Below are 21,358 nucleotides of genomic sequence, written 5' to 3'. Positions count from 1 at the left end.
GGCCTTAATTAAGTGGTGCAAGTGGACAAGGTCTAATAATATAATCCTTCTTCGAAAGGCTGAACCCTAACCCGACCCGACAGAGCATTTGGGAGGATGTGGCTCAATCGTTATATCCTACACCACGGCGCACATAGCACTGTGCGCCGCGCGCCTCCCAAAACGACGTCGTTTTGGGGTAGTGTTGGGAGGCGCGGTAGGAAGTTGCTGAGATTATGTGTATTTGTTCACAACGTTATGTGTATTGATTCATACAGTTATGTGTATTTTTTATACAATTATGTACGTTCTTTTTATACAATTATGTACATCCGGATCAGAAAATTTGTGTGTATTATGTTACGAGTTGATGTGTATGATGTTAAAAGTTTATGTTTATTATGTATTATGTTAGATTATGTGTATTATCTTTTAAAAAGAGTATGTATATTTTGTTATATAATTATGTACATTCATGTATAACATTATGTGTATTCTAATATAACATTATGTACATTCTTGAACAGCGGGTTTTTTTTTTTAAGAAAAAACTACTGCCATTCACTGGGGCGGAAAATTTCAAAAAAAAAAATAATTAAAACGACGTCGTTTTGCATCTGGGCGCATAGTGCAACGCGCGCTGTGGTGTAGGATATAAATTGCCGATGTGGCTAAACCTGTGCTCACTGTGCACAAGGAACCCCCCTCACTTTGAGAGGTTGCTCCCACACTGTTGCTGATCATTCTTCCAAAGTTTCACCTCTGTGACCAGTTGAGCTGTCCATGCGGGTAAAATATAATCCTGGATTGATGGGATGCAAGATGATGGATGATATAACACATTCAGTTATGGTACTCATACTGCTCAGTAGACACTAATACACCATCTAGGGGTCTGAGTCAGGTATGAAGCAAAATATGGCTAACGGTTTACCGTTCAGAAGCAACACAACAAAAACATCAACTGTGGCTGGGGATCAACACGACTACGCTTCCGCTCCCATACAAGGTTAGATTTTTCGTATACTATTGTTCAATATAGTTAAGATTATTTGTATCTAACATGCTAAGTCCAAGACAAATTATTGAAATTTTAATTAAACAGAACATAAGCATATACAAATTTGACGACATTGAGGTATTATAGAAATCAAATTAACACTTTTTGCCCTTATCCAATTAATTAAAAAAAAAAAAATCTTTAAAACTAATAGCTTACAGCATACATTAGTTTAAAGAATTCAAAGATAATATTACACTCAATCATTGATGGGTGAATGGGTCCTTAGCTTGTTCACCATTATATATATATTCATTTTATAATTAATTCACGACTAATACGAAAGTTTCAGAGCGTATGATAGAAACTTTCTTTGAAACTTTGTGTTGACCGTGTATTCAACGTTCTTATCATATTAGAGATCAGACGATCTCCCAATATATATACACAGAAGATTATAACTCTAACCTGAAGGATAAGAGCTTAGAAAAAAAAAAAAAAACAAAAAAAAATCTCAGAAAATTGACAGAGAAAAATGAAGGCTATTCTTGTGTTTTGCATCGTATGCCTCCTTGTAAGCGGCGGATGGGCGAAAGGCGGCGGGTTTAGAGGAGGCGGTGGGGGAGGTTCCAAGGGCGGTGGGAGCTCTAGGAGTGGAGGGAGGAGCGGCGGCGGCGCAAGTGATAGAGGCACTGTTGGCGGCGGAGATACGACGGGGAGCAGAAGCGGCGGCGGAAGTGGAGTGCGTCCGGTACCGGTGTATCCTCATGGAAGCCATCCATCAAACAACAGCCCCTCCACCATTGTTCCATGGCTCTGTATAGCTGCCTATTTCTTTGCTCATATTTCATTGCTTATATTGTAGTTAGTGTATGTATTCTTTTCATAAATTTATTCAATTTCATTGGTGTGTAATTAGCATACTCCCATTTTATACCCTACTCTATCCGGAGATTTGTAAAAATTGGTGTGTGTTGTCTCAAAATGTGATACTTTTTAAAATATTATTTTTTTTGGGATTTAATATAATCCGATCACTCATTTAGAATTGTAATAACCAACATGGTTGGTGTGGAAGTTCAACACTACGTCCTTTAAGTATGAGGTTACGGAGAATAGGAATTGTATTCTATTAGGATTACATTATAGTGTTTGGTTGATTTAATGAATAGAAATGAAATATGTTTTAAGAAATAAATTTAATTAGGGGGTAAAATAGGAAATAGAAACTTTAGGCTATTCTGGAGAACTCAGGAATAACCTAATACTAAGGGGGTCCCAAGAATCTCTATTCCCCTTGCAAGGGGAATAGGTCATGATTCCCGAGAACATCCCGGGAACAATGTTCCTGGGAATACAAGTGGTTACCAAATAGAGGAATAGGCCTATTACTTGGAATGCTATGCCATTCCAGGCCTATTCCGTGAACCAAACAGCCCATTAGTGTGCTGACAGTAGCGACGGAGGATTCGGCTAGAGGAATACCTTTTGGGCAACCAAAAAAAAAATTTAGAATGGCAATAGAGGTGACATCAAACTACATAATACTTGACAATACTTTAATCAATAGAGCCAAACGCCTTGTGCTCAGATGGCATCCAGGTTGGACTTCCATATGGAAGAGGTTGTCAGTTCGAACCTTAGTGGAGGCGTTATTGGCTCTTTGTGCTTCAGTAGGACGGCTAAGGATTCATCGGTGGATCATACAAAAGCGTAACTCTTAAAGATTAAGTCTATTTTGTTGTTGCCAAACACCTTGTGCTTAGATTACACATTTGTGGCTCTCCTTGAGGGAATATCATAGCACCTTGTGCTTAGATTACACATTTGTGGCTCTCCTTGAGGGAATATCATAGGATCCTTGACTCTTTGGACTACAATAGAAAAAGAGCAAATACCAATTTTAGTCCGACGAGTATTAGCAAAATGACAATTTTGGTCCACATGTTTAATTCCTACCAATTTTCATCTACGACTATTGTTTTAGTGTCAAAATTCATCACGTTGGTAACCCATGCTGAATCATAAAATTTTAAGGGTATTTTCGTCATTTTAAACTTAAGATCCCAATTTGAGCATGAATAAATGGATTTAAGCCCAAAGATCGATCTCAATTCGCAATTCTCCTCCTCATCCTACCTTAATTTGAGGAGGAGATTTGCGAACTAAGATCGATCTTAGGGTTTAAATCCCTTTATTTATGTTCAAATTAGGATCTTATTTGAAAAAGATGAAATTACCCTTAATAATTTCATATTTCGGCATGTCTTAAACAAAGGGATGACCTGCGTGATCAATTTTGGCACTAAAAACAATTATTGTGGATGAAAATTGGTACTAAAACAATAGTCGTGGATGAAAATTAGTAGGAATTAAACATGTAGACTAAAAGTGTAATTTTGCTAATACTCGTGGTATTTGCTCGATAGAAAAAATATAAAACAGATACTACATTGTCAATATATAGTACTAAAAAAAGTCTATTTTGTTGTTTTTTGTTTTTTTGTTTTTTTTTTTTTAAATATCAATTTGAGTCATATATTATTCTTGTTGTTTCAATTTTTTTATTTTTATTTTGTATATTGCTAATACTAGAGTAATAATTTCGATCAATTTAATTCAATTTGTCCACTTCCTTCACCCTGTTTCCATTCTCGCCATTTTGCCTATCTAAAGGTCTTTTGATGACTATAAAAGCAACCATTTTCAAATGAAGGACAGGGGTACTATTGGGATTGTTTTGTAAATAATGTTTCTACCAAAAGTTGATTAATTTGATCACTTCAAGAGTTTGACTTAATCAAACTGATAAGGTAAATGTTTGTTAAACAACATTTTCTATTAGCATATTTAATCCAAAAAGTCAAATTTAAAAGTGTTTCTCTAAGTAACATTTGAAAAAAGTACTTTTTATGAACTATCCTAACCTCGACTTTTATTTCTAACTTTAATAGTCTGTTATGGAGAGGCTACAAATTGCTTTTAAATTAGATTAATTGCCGCGCGCACTACTACTACTAATTTTTGACTACCTCTCCTATAAATACTATGGTGTTGAGCAGATGTTTTTACATACGAATGAATTCCTTGCATTCAAAAACTCTGTCTCTCTACTCTCAAACTTTTGCTCACATGTTCTAAAAACTTCAATCCGAATCTAAAAATATTTTTTCGTTGACCAGATTTTCCAAACGCATCTAAGCACTGAAAACTCAAAAAATGATTTTCAAAAATTATTTTTTAAATTTTCAAACACACCCTAGTGAGAGAATTCTGCGCCAGTCATTGTTGCCCGCTTTCCAACAAAAGGGACACATAGGTTGTAACATCCGACATTCTGAAATGTCTAAGTTTTTCTAGAAATTTAAATATTCTCTAAACTATTCAGGTTAACTACTATCATGTACATATAGTTTTTACAAATTTAAACTTGGTGCATTTCCGGGTCTAGCTAGGTAATTTGTACAACATTTTCTTAGTCCAAACTCCACTCTTTGAGGTACACATCAACCATCCAAATCTCAATTAATTTGATGACCAGAGGGCCATGGATTGCTGGCATTGATAGATGAATATGGGAGAGCAGGATCGACTGGTGTCCATTCATATACATTAGCTTTCTGGCCGGATTTGTTCTTTCATATATGGGGCCCTTCCTAAGCCTCCATCCCCATTTTGTGATGGTAATTATTAATAGCCAACTGGTGGAACTGCCTTTTGCTTCCAATCTTGATGGCATGCCATGAATGCATGCATGTGATTTTCTTCTTTTCTGCTGGTTCGGCAAATTGACAAATATTAGTTACAATTGATTTTTTTTTTAATTAAACGTGTACATAGAATTTATCTGTAATTGCAATACGCATTTGAATATAAATTTTTTTAAAGAAATATAATTAAATGATAATTATAAAGATATAATAATGTAATTATAAAATATTTAACGACACTTAATTATGAACACAAAAGATTATTTAGCCACACTTAAATAACTGCCTGTTTTAAAAAAATAAATAAAAACAAGTATTTAGCGAAATTTAATAACCACCACTAGAATTTTTAAAAATAAATAAAAAATAATTAATGACACTTAATAAACCACCACTAAGATTTAAAGGAACAAATAGATAGATATATTTAGCGGCGGTTACAAAATCACCGCTAAAAACAAAAGTAAAGTACCTCATTTTTAGCGGTGGGGTTGTCTAAAACCGCCGCTAATTCCTTCGTGACACACTATTTAGTCACGGTTGGAGAACTGCCTCTAAACAATTTAGTGGCGGTTCCCAATCGCCGCTAAATAACAAAATAACTGCCACTAAATAACCTTTTTAGTGCAGTGCAAGTGAGTTTTATTCATGTTAGATTAGAAGTCTATCAACAGATAAGGTGGACTAACTGGTTGTCATCGTACTCATTGTTAATTTTGCATGTCTAAGATTTGACCCCTAGTGTCTTTAGTCCGCACAGACAACTCAGTTGATTTAATTTCTAGGTGATAAATTGTAGTTAAGAATACAAGATCAAGCCCTGTTAGTCATAGTGTGAGACCCATGTATCTTTATAGGCACCAGACAATAGTTCACTCACTGCACTTAATGGACTGATGAGTCACCTTAATTTACTTCACTCTCATGTCAGGTGTGGAGTTAGAGAATTTTATGGGCTAGAAGTCTATTCTCTAATCCTCCTTCATTATATTTGATGATATGTTCTTTTTTGCCCAAGTATAAATTCAAGATATTTGAACCTGATGGATTTAATTAACCCGGATAGTCCGAATTATTAAACCCGATAAATAAAGGAAATAACAAATGGATAATAAGGATAAAACAATGACAAAATATTGTATTAATCCGTATAGGACAAATGCATGTCTATTTATAGAGGAAATTTCAATTTTTGTCCTGTAACTATAGGAGTATTGTTAATCTCAGTCATGACTTTCAAAAGTGTCAATTTAGTACCTTAACTATGCAATTTTTGTCAATTTTGGTCACTCCGGCCAAATTGCTGGCCAAATTTCGTCGAAAAATTTTAATAGTTAAAATAATAAGGGTATTTTAGTCATTTCACATCTCTTTTCTTCTTCTCCGGCGAGTCTCCCGTTTTTTACGAATGCAATGAACTCCCATTTTTAATCCCAAAGGTTCCTTAACGTATAAACCAGTCCCTGTGATTCCAAGGCGTGCTCAAGTCTACCTGGAAGTCGGTGCGCCGCCACCGCCGCTGATAACACCACCTGTCTGTATTCTGCTACGTATAACGACGGGTCGTTCAGTTACGGCGAACTCGCAACGAATACGTTTACGTTAGATGTAGTTTTCATCGGACAAAACGCGTCGTTCCCCGACAACATTCTTGGATCGTCGCCATATTCGCTCATAAATCAAATGGGCGGCGCCAGATTCTCCTACTGCTTAGTTCCCCTGTCAAATCTGAACGCCTCAAGCACGGTGCACTTGGGCCACCATTCCGCGGTGGTCCACGGCGGTCCCAGAGTGGTTTCCACTCCGCTAATCTTGAAACCCCCGAGTGACACAGCGAACTCGCAACGAATATATTTATTTATTTATTTATTTATTCATATATTATTGTTTCTAATTTTTTTTTATATAATTTACGTAATTGAATTTATTCTCTAAGTTTTGATGGTAAAATAAATTAAACTTATTATTTTTACCAAATTGTTGTGACCATTTTCATGAATAATTTGTGTTATAATTATTTATTTGTGAACAATATTTTATGTGCTATCAATAATACACAATGAATTATGGCCTTTTCAGGTGCCATTATTTTTATTCAAAAGATTCCATTTACTTTTGGCATGACACAAAATGCCAAGTCTGCACTTTTGATTGAAAATATATATAAAATATGAGTATAGGAATAAAAATAAAGTAAGGGGGTATTTCAAACTTCATACTCAAATTAAATTTGTTCATAAGGTACCTCACAAGCAGGCCAAATTTATAATCTACCTTTATGCCCTATGATTTTATTTATTTATTTATTTATTTTTAAATACAACTAAAGAACTGTAAGCATTGAAAAATTTAAATAATATTATTGGATCGTGGTGGATAATTGGTTGCTAAATTAATTACTTTAATTAAGCTAATTGGACTAATATTTATTTAATCGGTTAATTAAATGGCCCATTAAATATTTAGTTGGTTTAATTACTTAATTAAATGTAATTGGATGTTGGATTGTTTGGCCCGAGATGATGAAATATTTAATCGAGTTGGACCAGACTGCTTGAATGAATTGGGTTGCCTAATTAGCAGGCTTGACTTGGTCTTGGCCCACTAAAATTATATGTGGGTTATATAATTTTGAGGAATTTGAATATTTGATATTATTTGGAAATTTAATGAAATCATGAACCTGGATGCAATAGAGTCCCGATACATTCCTTAATTTAATTAAAGAAATTAAATTAAATAAGGAATTAAGAGTTGGTTGGAGATTTTCTCTCACCCTCACCACTATAAATAGTGGTTTCATTTTCAAAGAAGGGGCTCTGAAAATCTGCATATCGAAGCTCTGCCGAAATCTCTCCAGGATATCGTCTGGAACACGCCCGCAGTTGTACTGCGTATACCGCGCTGAGGAACACGCCACTTGAACACCGGAAGCCCTTCTTTGAAGATCAAGCCGCATATTAGCCCTTCATTGAAGAACAAGCTACATAACTCCGGAGGCCCTTCAGCAAGGAACTACTTCCAGTTCGGCATACTCCCGAACTCGGCATACTTCCAGTTCGGCATACTCCCGAACTTGGCATACTTCCAGTTCAATATACTTTGAACTAGGCACACTTCCAATTCGGCATATTCCGGATTCGGCATACTTCCAACAAAGAACTACTTCAAGTTCAGCATACTCTGAACCCAGCACACTTCCAATTTGGCATATTCCAAATTCGGCACACTTCCAATAGGCATACTGCTAGTAGAGAATCAGAGGACTTCTCATATACAGAGATTGTACCCCTTCCTGTTTGATATATACTTGATACTTCATTGTAACCGATACTTTGAATTTTGAATATATACAATTCAAGTTTTTCGCATTTACATATTTTGGCACGCCCAGTGGGACCGCTCTGCCTCTCATCTCTCTACTACTATACCTCTACCTGCGCATCAAATGGCATCGAACAATCCCATGTTCAGGAGGACCTATGCCCAAGCTACCAAGTCCAAGTCTACGCCTGTAGCTAGCCCTGGCACAACCCAGAAAACGCAAGGTCCGCTGACAAGGAACCGCGCAAAGGATTTGGGGGTCCGAGTACCTGAACCTCAGTCCATGGCACGACGTGTGGTTCGAAGGCTCGACAAGGCCCCTGCGGCCTCAAAGGCAATTGCTTTTGCTGGAAGTCCACCCTCTCCCAAGGGAGCTACCGATGGTGGTAGTCCAACTTCTATGCAAGGGAACGCTAGTAGCGGGAGCACTTCCCCCGCAACTCCGCCTCATCCCTTATGGAGGGCTGCACCTGAGTGGTCGCATGTCTACAATGTCATGCCTGCCATGGCGACAAACACGGAGTCTGTGGAGGAGCAATTAGCTAGAATTGCTAAGTCTCTGGAAGGAATGGCTGTCACTCTCCAAAATCAAGAGAAACGGCTTAACACCCTCGATAATAGGGTAGGAAGCATCATGGAGGAGCAAGGAAGCCGTGCTCCAAGAAAGCAACCTGAAGGGCAAGAAGAGGTTGGTCAGCAATCACCACCACCTCATGTTAGCCATGTGGTAGGAGAAGCTGCTTCCCACTTACCTGCAACTGAGAAAACTATTCCAGTTACCGAAGGTATGATACCGGTGGATCAGTTGAAGGACTACATAATGGGGGCCATCAAAGGCAAGTTGGATGAAGGACAACCTTCATATTCCTATGCTAAGCCCTACACACAAAGAATTGAGGAGTTGAAGATGCCCTACGGCTATCAACCTCCTAAGTTCCAGCAATTCGATGGCAAGGGAAATCCCCGACAGCACATTGCCCACTTTGTGGAAACATGCAATGATGCAGGGACTTATGGCGATCTTTTTGGTAAAGCAGTTTGTCCGTTCATTAAAGGGAACTGCGTTTGATTGGTACACTGACCTTGCACCCGGCTGCATTGATAGCTGGCATGATATGGAACGTGAGTTCTTAACTCGTTTCTATAGCACAAGGAGAACGGTCAGCTTCTTGGAACTCACCACTACTCGCCAATGGAAGGGTGAACGCGCTGGTACCTACATCGAAAGGTGGAGGGAACTATGCCTCAATTGCAAAGAAAGAATATCCCAAAGTTCTGCAATTGAGATGTGCATCCAAGGAATGCACTTTGAACTCTCCTATATCCTACAAGGGATTAAGCCAAAGTCCTTTGAGGAGTTATCCAGTCGTGCTCATGACATGGAATTGAGTATCGAAGCCAGCGGAGGGCTCAACATATTGAACTTGCCTAGCTCCTCCAATGCACCTGGAAAACAAGAAGTTAAAAAGTGGAACAAACCTTTTCCAAAGCAGGAAAAGAAAGAAGTGATGAATGTGAAGGCCACTCCTATGACAGTCTTCACTAAGGCAACTGAAAGGCCTAGGCCAAGACCATTTTCTGGCCCGTCAAGGGGTGGTAGAAGGCCGACAATTGAAGAAAGGCAGGAGAAGACTTATCCTTTCATGGATTCCGATGTATCTCCCATGTTTGATGAGCTACTCAAACTTAGGCTCATTGAGTTGCCTGAAATGAAACGTCCCGATGAAGCTACAAGGGTGGATGACCCATATTACTGCAAGTACCATCGTCTTCTTGGTCACCCGATTGAGAAGTGTTTTGTCTTCAAAGATAAAGTAATGGCACTGGCCAGAGATGGAAAAATCGAGCTTGCCGATGCCAAAGCGAGCTCAAATCAAATCTCGATTACACCCGGACGGTTCGCTCCGCTGTGCACTGAAAAGGAAGATGGGAAACAACGGAAGCGTCCACTCCCCTTCATTGTTAAGCACGCTGTTGGTCAAAGTTCAGAACCGCAGCGGAATGATAACGCATCCGAAGGTAAATGGGTGATTGTCACTCATAGAAAGAAGAAATTCGAGCCTGTGAAGCATCAAAAGCACATAGTGAAAAGTTGGGTTGAGAAAACCTCAAAAAGTACTCATGCCCGCAAATCAAAGACGAAGGGGCATGTCAAGTAACCACGAGCACCAGTTTCTTTGGCTCAATATATGCCAAAAAGATTTGATCTTCAAGGGGCAGGCACTTCTAGCTCCTGCCTAAATACAAATGACAAGCCAGAAGATGGAGGTGAATGTTCATCTCCTAAACACACCGAGGATGAGGAAGTGTTAATGCATAAGGCTACCTCCTACTCCACAGAAATTACCTTCAAGGATGAAGACTTGTTACTTGGAGGCACGCCACACAATCGCCCATTGTTTGTTGAAGGCTACACCCGTGGGCAAAAACTCAAAAGAATTATGGTTGATCAAGGCTCAGCTGTCAACATCCTATCCCTCCGAGCTGTGAAGGACCTTGGTATATCTACAGATGAGCTTGCCCAAAGTCGTCTAATGATACAAGGCTTCAACCAGGGAGGGCAAAGAGCAATTGGCATCATCAGACTTGACTTAAGAATTGGGAGCCTAAGTTCAGGTGTCCTCTGCCATGTCATAGATGCGAGGACATCTTATAACTTGTTACTTGGAAGGCCATGGATACATGAAAATGGGGTGGTACCCTCGTCTTGGCATCAGTGCCTCATGTTTGAAAAGAACGGCGTAGTTGAAAAGGTTGTCGCCGACGAAAGCCCTTTCACAGAGGCTGAGTCTTATTTTGCAGACGCAAAGTTCTACATTAAAAGGCAAGTTATTGTTGAAGATATTGAGGAAAGCCATGACGATCCACCTTCCCAATCAAAGTCAAAGGGAAAACAAGTTGTAGGGGGAGATCAGCATAACATGAAACTCATCTTCCCGCTCGCAAGGATTGATACACTCAAAGCAAATGCAGCAAAATTATCTGAAGATAAAGGTGGTGATAAAGTGGGCCAAACATTCCCCGCCAAGTGTACTGAGGGTTTCGACCCTAACGCTTATAAGCTTCTAGCCAAGGCTGGCTATAACCCCAACGAGCCACAGAAATTGGGAAAGCTTATCCCAGAAGCCGGTGGTAAGGGCAAAGCAAATCACCAAGAACCTCAAACGCGCAAAGGGTTGGGCTATGTTCCCCCTAAACCAGTGCGAATTCTTATAAACAGGGCTGCAAGTAATTGTATCTCCGCGGAGGGAAGCGAGTATGACCCAAAACTCACTCCTACCAATGGTAATGGGCAAGACAAAAAGAAGTCAGTCTTCGACCGAATTGGTAAAGCGGACTCTCGACGCTCAGTCTTTGATAGACTGGGGTCAAGTCCTAAAGCCCTAAAGAGAAAGTCGATGCATGATCGACTTGGAGCTGTCCAAGTTGTTAACGACAGTGCCAATGTTCCTGCTGAAGTGGAACCTCCAAAAAGGCTTAGAAGCATGATTCCTTCTCGTATGAGACGAGAAACATATATTCATATTACATGCGGTGAAGTATTGAAAGTCCAACCGAAGACCATTGTACACACTCGAGTACATAAAGAGGAAAATGAGGAAAGCGTAGGCTCAAGTGATGACGTACCACCAACCACTCAGGAAGAGGTGGCATCGTCGTTCCATATCACGTTATGTGATGAAACCCCGATTGAGGGGGAAGATGCAGAAGATGCACCCCATGAGTTAGAAGAAGGGGTACGAGCCGCGGTGGACGAATTAAAAGAAGTTGATCTGGGAACGCCTGAAAATCCTCGTCCTATCTTCATTAGCGCACTCCTATCTGATGAAGACGAAGAAATCTATGTCACATTGCTGAAAGAATATATTGATGTCTTTGCATGGACATACAAGGAGATGCCAGGGTTAGACCCAAAGGTAGCTGTGCACCGCTTAGCAGTGAAGAAAGGGTGTCGCCCGGTCAAGCAAGCCCAACGACGCTTCCGCCCTGAGCTCATTCCCTCGATTGAAACAGAAGTTAATAAGCTTATTGAGGCTGGCTTCATTCGTGAAGTTAAATATCCAACCTGGATATCCAGTATTGTGCCTGTGCGCAAGAAGAACGGCCAGATCCGCGTCTGCGTAGATTTTCGGGACCTCAATATGGCATGCCCGAAAGATGACTTCCCGCTTCCTATCACGGAGTTAATGATAGATGCCGTGACTGGGCATGAGACCCTGTCATTCATGGATGGCTCCTCCGGTTACAATCAAATCCGCATGGCGCCGGAAGATGAAGACCTAACTGCATTCCGAACGCCAAAAGGCATCTACTGCTATAAAGTAATGCCCTTTGGTTTGAAAAATGCAGGTGCTACATACCAAAGGGCTATGCAGACAATATTTGATGATATGCTCCATAAAATGGTCGAATGCTACGTAGACGACCTGGTTGTGAAGTCGAAATTGCGCACAAATCACTTGGTGCATTTAAGGCAAGTCTTCGACCGCCTACGAAAGTTTCAACTGAAAATGAACCCCCTGAAATGTGCTTTTGGGGTTGCTGCTGGAAAGTTCCTCAGGTTTACTGTTCGACACAGGGGCATCGAGATCGAGCAAGCAAAAATTGACGCCATAATGAAGATGCCTGAGCCGAGAAACCTTCATGAGCTTAAAAGCTTACAAGGGAAGTTGGCTTACATCCGAAGGTTCATATCAAACCTAGCAGGAAGATGTCAACCTTTTAGTCGGTTGATGAAAAAGGGCATCCCGTTCATATGGGACGAGGCATGCAAGAGCGCATTTGAGAGTATCAAGTCGTACTTGATGAAGCCGCCTGTGTTAACCGCTCTTGCCCATGGCCGCCCGCTGATCCTTTATATCTCCGCCCAAGATTGTTCTGTGGGCGCCTTGCTTGCTCAAGAAAATGACAAGGGGAAGGAGAATGCTCTCTACTATCTTAGTAGAATGATGACCCCGAACGAGTTAAAGTACTCCCCGATTGAAAAGCTATGTTTGGCATTGGTATTCGCCATCAAAAAACTTAAGCACTACTTTGAGGCTCATACCATCCGGCTTGTTTCCAAAGCGAACCCGGTGAAATATGTTATGGCGAAGGTCGTTCTCTCCGACCGCCTCGCAAGGTGGTACTTATTGTTTCAACAGTTTGAAATTATATATGTGCCGCAAAAGTCTGTCAAGGGGCAAGCCTTGGCCGATTTCCTCGCAGATCACCCAATACCTGCTGAATGGGAGTTGTCTGACGATTTGCCTGATGAAGATGTGCTTATCATTGAAGTCCTACCCCCATGGAAGATGTACTTTGATGGAGCTTCGCATAGAGAAGGGGCAGGCGCTGGAGTTGTCTTCGTCACTCCAGAAGGCGAGGTGTTGCCATATTCATTCACCTTGACCGAGCAATGTTCAAACAACGTTGCTGAGTATCAAGCATTGATACTTGGGCTCGAAATAGCGGCTGACATGAAGCAACTAAGAATTAACATTTATGGAGATTCAAAGTTGATCATAAACCAAGTGTTGGGTCTATATGAAGTGAAAAAGGCGGAGTTAGTCCCATATAACAACTATGCAAAGATACTCATGCAATGGTTAGGGGACGTCACAATTGAACATGTACCGAGGAAAGAAAACAAGCAGGCTGACGCCTTAGCCGCATTGGCTTCAACTATTACTCATCCTGCAGCCCAAATACAAGTATGTCAAAGGTGGGTGGTTCCACCAATCTTTAATGAAGACGGCTCAGTTGATGAAACTGTTGAGCTCCCTACTGCCTCAGTTTATGATATAGGCAAAGACGACTGGAGGCAACCGTTAATTGACTACCTCACTGATCAAAAGTTACCTGAAGATCCCCGTAAAAGGGTGGATATAAAGCGCAGAACTCCTCGCTTCATCTACTATAAAGAAACATTGTATCGTCGTTCCTTTGATGGAATATTTCTCCGATGTCTAGGGGAAGAGGAAGCTTTACAAGCTATGCAAGAAGCTCATTCTGGGGTTTGCGGTGCACATCAATCCGGTCCCAAGTTACATTTCCACATTAAGCGAATGGGATATTATTGGCCTACAATGGTAAAGGATTGCATAGACTATGCTCGAAGGTGCCAAGCTTGTCAATATCATGCAAACTTTATTCATCAACCACCAGAACCTCTGCACCCAACAGTTGCATCTTGGCCATTTGATGCTTGGGGACTTGATGTGGTTGGCCCAATTACGCCTAAGTCCTCTGCAGGGCATGCCTACATACTAGCTGCCACCGATTACTTTTCAAAATGGGCGGAAGCCGTGGCATTAAAGGAGGTGAAGAAAGAAAATGTTGCAGACTTTCTCCGTGTCCACATCGTCTATCGATTTGGTATCCCGCGATATATCTTAACAGATAACGGGAAGCCCTTTGACAACAAGTTGATGGACAAGATCTGCAAGCTTTTTGACTTTAAGCAGCGAAACTCATCAGCTTACTATGCAGCTGCAAATGGGCTTGCTGAAGCTTTTAACAAAACCCTATGCAATTTGTTGAAGAAAGTGGTCTCAAAATCGAAAAGGGACTGGCATGACAGAATGGAAGAAGCTTTGTGGGCGTATAGAACCACATATCGCACACCTACTCAAAGCACTCCATATTCTTTGGTGTATGGTGTGGAAGCGGTCTTGCCTCTAGAGCGCCAAATACCTTCCTTAAGGTTGGCTATACAGGAGGGTCTTACTGATGAAGAGAATGCCAAGTTACGCTTGGCTGAGTTAGAAGCCTTGGATGAAAAACGTCTGCAAGCACAACAAAGCTTGGAGTGCTATCAAGCTCGTATGTCTAGAGCTTTTAACAAAAGGGTAAGGACCCGTTCCTTTCAAATTGGGGACAAAGTCCTAGCTGTTCGCAGGCCCATCATCGTCACGAGAAAAACCGGTCACAAGTTCACTTCAAGGTGGGATGGTCCCTACGTGATTTTAGAAGTTTACACCGGTGGGGCTTACAAGCTGATTAGTGAAGATGGTTTGAAGATCGGTCCAATTAATGGAAGGTTCCTAAAGCTTTACCACCCTTAAACTTGGGGTGTCAACACAAGTCATGAAGATCTGATGAATGACTCATCCACCAAAAATGCAGCACGTGGTTAAACTGCTAATGCATCTCGCTTTGTCTATGGGTGGGCCCAAATCATAGACGCTCATGGCCCGCATGAGTCTAAACTGTGAACGGCTCTACTTTGTAAAAAAAAAAAAAAAAAAAAAAATCATTTGAACTACGTTTGACTTGATCTCCGTGATAGGAGTACGTAGGCAGCTTAGAATCAAATTATCTAAGTTCAGTCATAACAAAATCAAATCCAATTCATGTTGCAAGAGTGGAGACAATCCTTCAACGGGTGAAAGAAAAGTTGTATATATTATCGCTAAAGGACCGGCACATAAATGAGAAGCATTCAATTATCAAAAGTTAGAAACGAAACAACAAAAGTTCTTGCAATCAAAAGAGAAACTAAATGACAAAGAGTATCAGTCAATAAAAAAGCCTAAAGCTAAGCATATCATCTTTGCACGCTTCTAAGCCTCTCTTTGCCTCCTTTAAGCTCGTTTCATCTTCTGGCGTCAGTACAGTCAGGTCCTTAATGCGGGTGACCTCTGCCCTAGCCTCCGAAACGGCAGTCTTAGCATTGCCCAGGTCATCTGTAATTTTGGCAATCGCAGTGTCGCATTCCTCTGCCTTGGCACGAACTAACTTCAGTTCTTTCTCCAATTCCTCTTCCCGATCTTTTGTGGCCTTAAGCATCTTGTGTTGGCCCAATAGATCTTTCTTGAGTTTCCTAAACTTGTCTTGTGCATTCTTAAGCGCATCCTTCGCCAGGGATAAAGACTGAGACTCGCTCGACGTTTTGTCAGAAATTGTGGACCTTAAGTTATCAAAGGCTTGAGCTTTCGTGAAAATGTCTGCAACCGTTGTTTCCAAGGGAGAGATATCAATGTCTAACTTCCGCAGATTTGCAAAAGCGTTCAAAAAGCTCTCTTGCAAAGATGAAATCTGTTCTACCGAGGCGTCGTCCAACTTTTTGCGAAGCTTGTTCCAGACATTTATGACAACCACCTTAAATTCTTCCAGTACGAGGTCTTTCCCATCAAAGACAGAGACCTCAGGTCTATCTTGCTGACCTACGCGTGGCTCGTCGAGGGAATTCCCCGATTGGTGCGTGCTTGATGCTGAGGCATTGTTTGAATGTCCACTTTCTCCAGTATTGCTGGCTGCCACCCTTTTATGATGACTCAGCCCCTCCACTAGCAGGTATCGCCACATTTTCCTGTCAAGAAGTAAAAGAGGGTAAATTAAGTGCTACCGGCAATCATTGGGACAAGCGAGAACAATGATTTACCTCCACTGGAGAAGGCGAACGTCTGTCTCGTCGCCGTTTCCAGTGACGTTCATGGCTTTCCTCATCACCCGAGTCCGACCGTACCACGTCGGCCCTGTTTTTCGAGATGATATGCTCCTTTCTCTTCTTGGGTGGTGGTTCATCTCCCTGGACTGGATGTTTGCTCTTCTTGGCGGTGCCAGCCTCCTGCTGCACGTTGGCTGGATCCTCAGGAGCTAAACCCTTGATATTGCGCTCGAGGTAGTCCCCATGGACTTGGGCCCACCAATCTTTATAGCCCGGCGAGAAATACTTCTTCATGGTGACAGTAACTCGAGTCGCGGGAAATGACACTCGCGACCCTGAACTCCTAAGTGTAGAGTGGCGCCAACGTTGGAAACCCTCCGGAAGCGTGACCTCACGTTCATCATTGCCCAGTATGCCAGAGCTGCCGTCTTGGTAGTAGCCGAACTGTCGGCTGAATCGATGTGGAGTGTAAGGCTCTGCGATACATGCATCTGCCCATCGCAATATGAGGTGGTTAGAACGAAGACACATGAGGTACTCGTGGTCGGTAGAGTGTGCGTCCCCATTATCGAGGAAGTGGATATCCTTAGTTAGGCGGCGTGTCGTGCAGAGCCAATTGGCGCTGTCGGCTTTGAACATCTTACGACGAGCCTCTACTGGTCCATAATACCTCGCGCCACCCTCTCCAGAGTAGGCAATCATCAGCGGGGAGGCGGACGTTTGATCATTTGCGAAATGAGTGTCGAAGTAGAACGACAGCCATCCATACACATAGTGAATGGGAAAGTGACTATCAACTGACCCCGGCGTACTAGAGTGCGATATTACATTCAATCCATTGTAAATGCTCGCAAGTATGGGGATCCCGAGGTTCAGTGTTTTGCCCGTCGCCATTAGACTAGCCATTTTGAATGTTTGGGCTCGAATGAGTCGCGTTGCTTTGATGGGGAGCACGAATACGCACAGCCAACAACTTAGGTATGCCGCCAAATGGGTCTCCTCCTCGTATTCGGAGGGAATTCCAAGCTCAGCAAAAGGCGCTTTGGTCGTTCTGGTCCAACCCCCGAATGCGGGGATCTTGCCACTTGGATTATGGGTGTTCCTCGGGCGAGTCTTCTTCTTATCCTCCTTCCTAGGCGGTGGCCTGTCATAAACTTGCGGTCTTCTGCTCCAGAATTCTATCCACTCAACAACGTGAACTGAACGACTTTTCTCCTGTTGCCCACGGCGACCACCTCGTTGCCTAATTCGGTTACCAAGGTGATAGTATGCTTGGAACAAATACTTACAACATTGAGGGGCGGAGTTGATGTCTTCCCCTGTTAATTGCGAGGCAGTTGGAACATATTCATCGTAGATGTCGCCAGATATCGGTAGACCGCAAAGTACATGCATATCCCAAAGTGAGATTGAAAGCTCACCGAGGGATGTAAGCAAGGTATTTGTCATGGGGCACCACGCTTCGCAGAATGCTTGGACGATAGGCGTCGAGCGGTCATATGTGAATAAGGAGGCATATACGCCGTCGTAGATGGTCACATCCTCTAGAAGTTTGCGATGCCGACTGAGTATAGCCTCAGTCCATTCCCAATACCCCTTTGTGAAGCTAAATTCACCTTTAAAGCTGGGGTGCTGATTCCATGAAGCCTCACCTTCAAGTATCCATCTCCCTAAAGTCGGGAGCGTGTCTGTGTAGTCCACATGACTTAAGCCGGTCTTCAGAACCCATGTTTTCGATGGCTGGGTGTCAGTGTCATGGGTCCAATTTTCCACTTTATATGGCGGTATCTGGGAAAGACGAGTTCTCGACGCCATTGGTGGGTAAACGATGAACGACATGCTATCTTTTCCAGTCTCGTCGCTTGATACTTTGAGCCTCCTCTTCTGATCGGCTCCCACGGTTTCCCAAAACACGACCATCGTTCAAAAATAGCTTGCGGTGTATGAATCTGCATTAAGGACCAAGATGTCAAGTTCGAAAGTTGTCCAAAATTTATAAAGCAAGGACAAAGTTATAGGTCTGAAGTCGCCATGAAACTATTCAAGGAAATTTTTCACGTGATGATATGTGCACAAGGCAACCCATATAATATGTATTATATGTATATACATACCACGGTGTTATGGGAAGCAAGTATACGCACAGAACATATATGAGGCGAATATAGATTGTATATATTATGTGTGTGCATAATACATGGCCGTGAAATATTGGAGCAAATCGCATGCTACATATGTGTACATGTTCATGCACACTACTTAAATAGTCCTTTATATATTATGTGTGCGTCATATGCAAGTTAAAGCAAATATTGACCACGCATGTGTATATAGTATAGTAGTGTGTGTGTGAGATGTACTCACGCCAAGTGGAGTACTATGTATACTCCCATGCAAACAGTGAAGAAAAAAGGCAAAGGGCAATGAACGAAGCCAACACACGCCACGTATATACATTATATATGTGATTCATTTAATCAAGCAAGTTGGTGAATTAAACATATTATATATTAATATATGTACATTTACGCTAGCAGTGGAATGTTATTTATATATATATGTATATCCATGCAAAAGCAAAGGCATTAAAACACATATTATATATATATGTACCCCATATCTATTTTCACATGGACCAGAATGATGTGTCATATATATGTTCATGTATATACACCCACGTGGCAAGGGGAAATAAGAAAACAAATCAGTGGTTTCTACCTACTACACAAGCTGCATATATACTGACACACGCATAGCATACATGGGAAAGAGTAATGGCACAGGGCTCTATGCATTCTCTATTTAAATGCAAAGCAGAATATAGATTAGAGTAAAGACTCGTCATTTTGGTACCTCTGTCGACGAACGAAGTGAGTCCTCAACAAGCTTTCCTCCCTGTCGAGCTTGCCGGCGGTCGGTCCAAGCGCTCGGTCCTCCGGCGACGATCCTGCAGTGCACAGACGAACTCCTAGAACACGTGAAAGCGAAGACAAGAGTCAGGGCACACGACTTCGTCGGTAAGTCAGGAGAAAATCCTATTCGCAACCGTGGCCACGGTCATTGGGGCAGGCTCGGAGTCAAAAGTTTAGAGGAATGGAGTGACTGCAACTACGACACATTGGAGTACAAAAGCATCAAATTGGTACTCCCCGCAGCAAGTGCGTGGCAGTTCGTGAGCATGTGTCCGGCGGCGTACCAGCAGCTTTTTGCCCCCGGTGATGGCGGTCGGCGGCATGAACCCAAGCAGTTGTGCAAGGCGTTCTTCTTCATCACCTAGCGCGATAGGAATAGAGACGCAGGGGACGTGCCGGAGCAACGTCTTGACGACGGCGAGATCAAGCGATGGTGAAGGTCACCTCAGAAGGTCAATCCCCAGGTGTCTTTACCCAATGACTCACGGATATTGTTTGTTCTCTCCTGTCAAAAGAAAAATCAAGAAGATAGTATACCGCAAAAAAAAATTACCTTATGAATGAGATTGCAGCTCAGCCGAAGTTCAAATGCTGGCAACTCTAGTTCTTGGCGTGGAGGAATTGTAAAATCATGAGAGCTATTTATAGATGCAGAGTCTTGAAGTCTTATGAGTTCGGATGTGCTTAGGATTCAAATTTTGTTGGTTAATCCAAATTGGACTGCGAACTGTGTGGTGCAAATTATAATCTGATGAGATTCTAAAACTAATTGATGGAATTTCGAGCGAAGTAGTAGGATGTAGCTGAACATTAATTTGTCAGATGTTTAAAAGAATTTAAATTAAACATTTGGTTAAAATTAAGGAAATGAGAAGGAAAAGAAATGGGCCCTTTAATGTGATGTTGGATACAATATGGGCTTTGAATATTGGGTTGTTGTCAAACTTGTATCTGGGCTACTGCCAAATTGGGGCTTCTACATGCAAATATAGACCTTTGTGTTCAAAATGTCATTTATTGGGTTGCAATTTGTAAATATGGACATCCGGACAACAGCTAATTTCGAGACATTCTTCCCTTTGCATTTAAGGCACGTCAACCAAGTCTCGAAGGGGCAATTTGTAAGCATTGAAAAATTTAAATAATATTATTGGATCGTGGTGGATAATTGGTTGCTAAATTAATTACTTTAATTAAGCTAATTGGACTAATATTTATTTAATCGGTTAATTAAATGGCCCATTAAATATTTAGTTGGTTTAATTACTTAATTAAATGTAATTGGATGTTGGATTGTTTGGCCCGAGATGATGAAATATTTAATCGAGTTGGACCAGGCTGCTTGAATGAATTGGGTTGCCTAATTAGCAGGCTTGACTTGGTCTTGGCCCACTAAAATTATATGTGGGTTATATAATTTTGAGGAATTTGAATATTTGATATTATTTGGAAATTTAATGAAATCATGAACCTGGATGCAATAGAGTCCCGATACATTCCTTAATTTAATTAAAGAAATTAAATTAAATAAGGAATTAAGAGTTGGTTGGAGATTTTCTCTCACCCTCACCACTATAAATAGTGGTTTCATTTTCAAAGAAGGGGCTCTGGAAATCTGCATATCGAAGCTCTGCCGAAATCTCTCCAGGATATCGTCTGGAACACGCCCGCAGTTGTACTGCGTATACCGCGCTGAGGAACACGCCACTTGAACACCGGAAGCCCTTCTTTGAAGATCAAGCCGCATATTAGCCCTTCATTGAAGAACAAGCTACATAACTCTGGAGGCCCTTCAGCAAGGAACTACTTCCAGTTCGGCATACTCCCGAACTCGGCATACTTCCAGTTCGGCATACTCCCGAACTTGGCATACTTCCAGTTCAATATACTTTGAACTAGGCACACTTCCAATTCGGCATATTCCGGATTCGGCATACTTCCAACAAAGAACTACTTCAAGTTCAGCATACTCTGAACCCGGCACACTTCCAATTTGGCATATTCCAAATTCGGCACACTTCCAATAGGCATACTGCTAGTAGAGAATCAGAGGACTTCTCAT

Source organism: Ipomoea nil, unplaced genomic scaffold (genome assembly GCF_001879475.1).
Source record: "Ipomoea nil cultivar Tokyo-kokei standard unplaced genomic scaffold, Asagao_1.1 scaffold0429, whole genome shotgun sequence".
In the NCBI taxonomy this organism is placed as follows: domain Eukaryota; kingdom Viridiplantae; phylum Streptophyta; class Magnoliopsida; order Solanales; family Convolvulaceae; genus Ipomoea; species Ipomoea nil.
The sequence above is the reverse complement of the archived record's forward strand: the minus strand, read 5'-3'. Positions refer to the sequence as shown.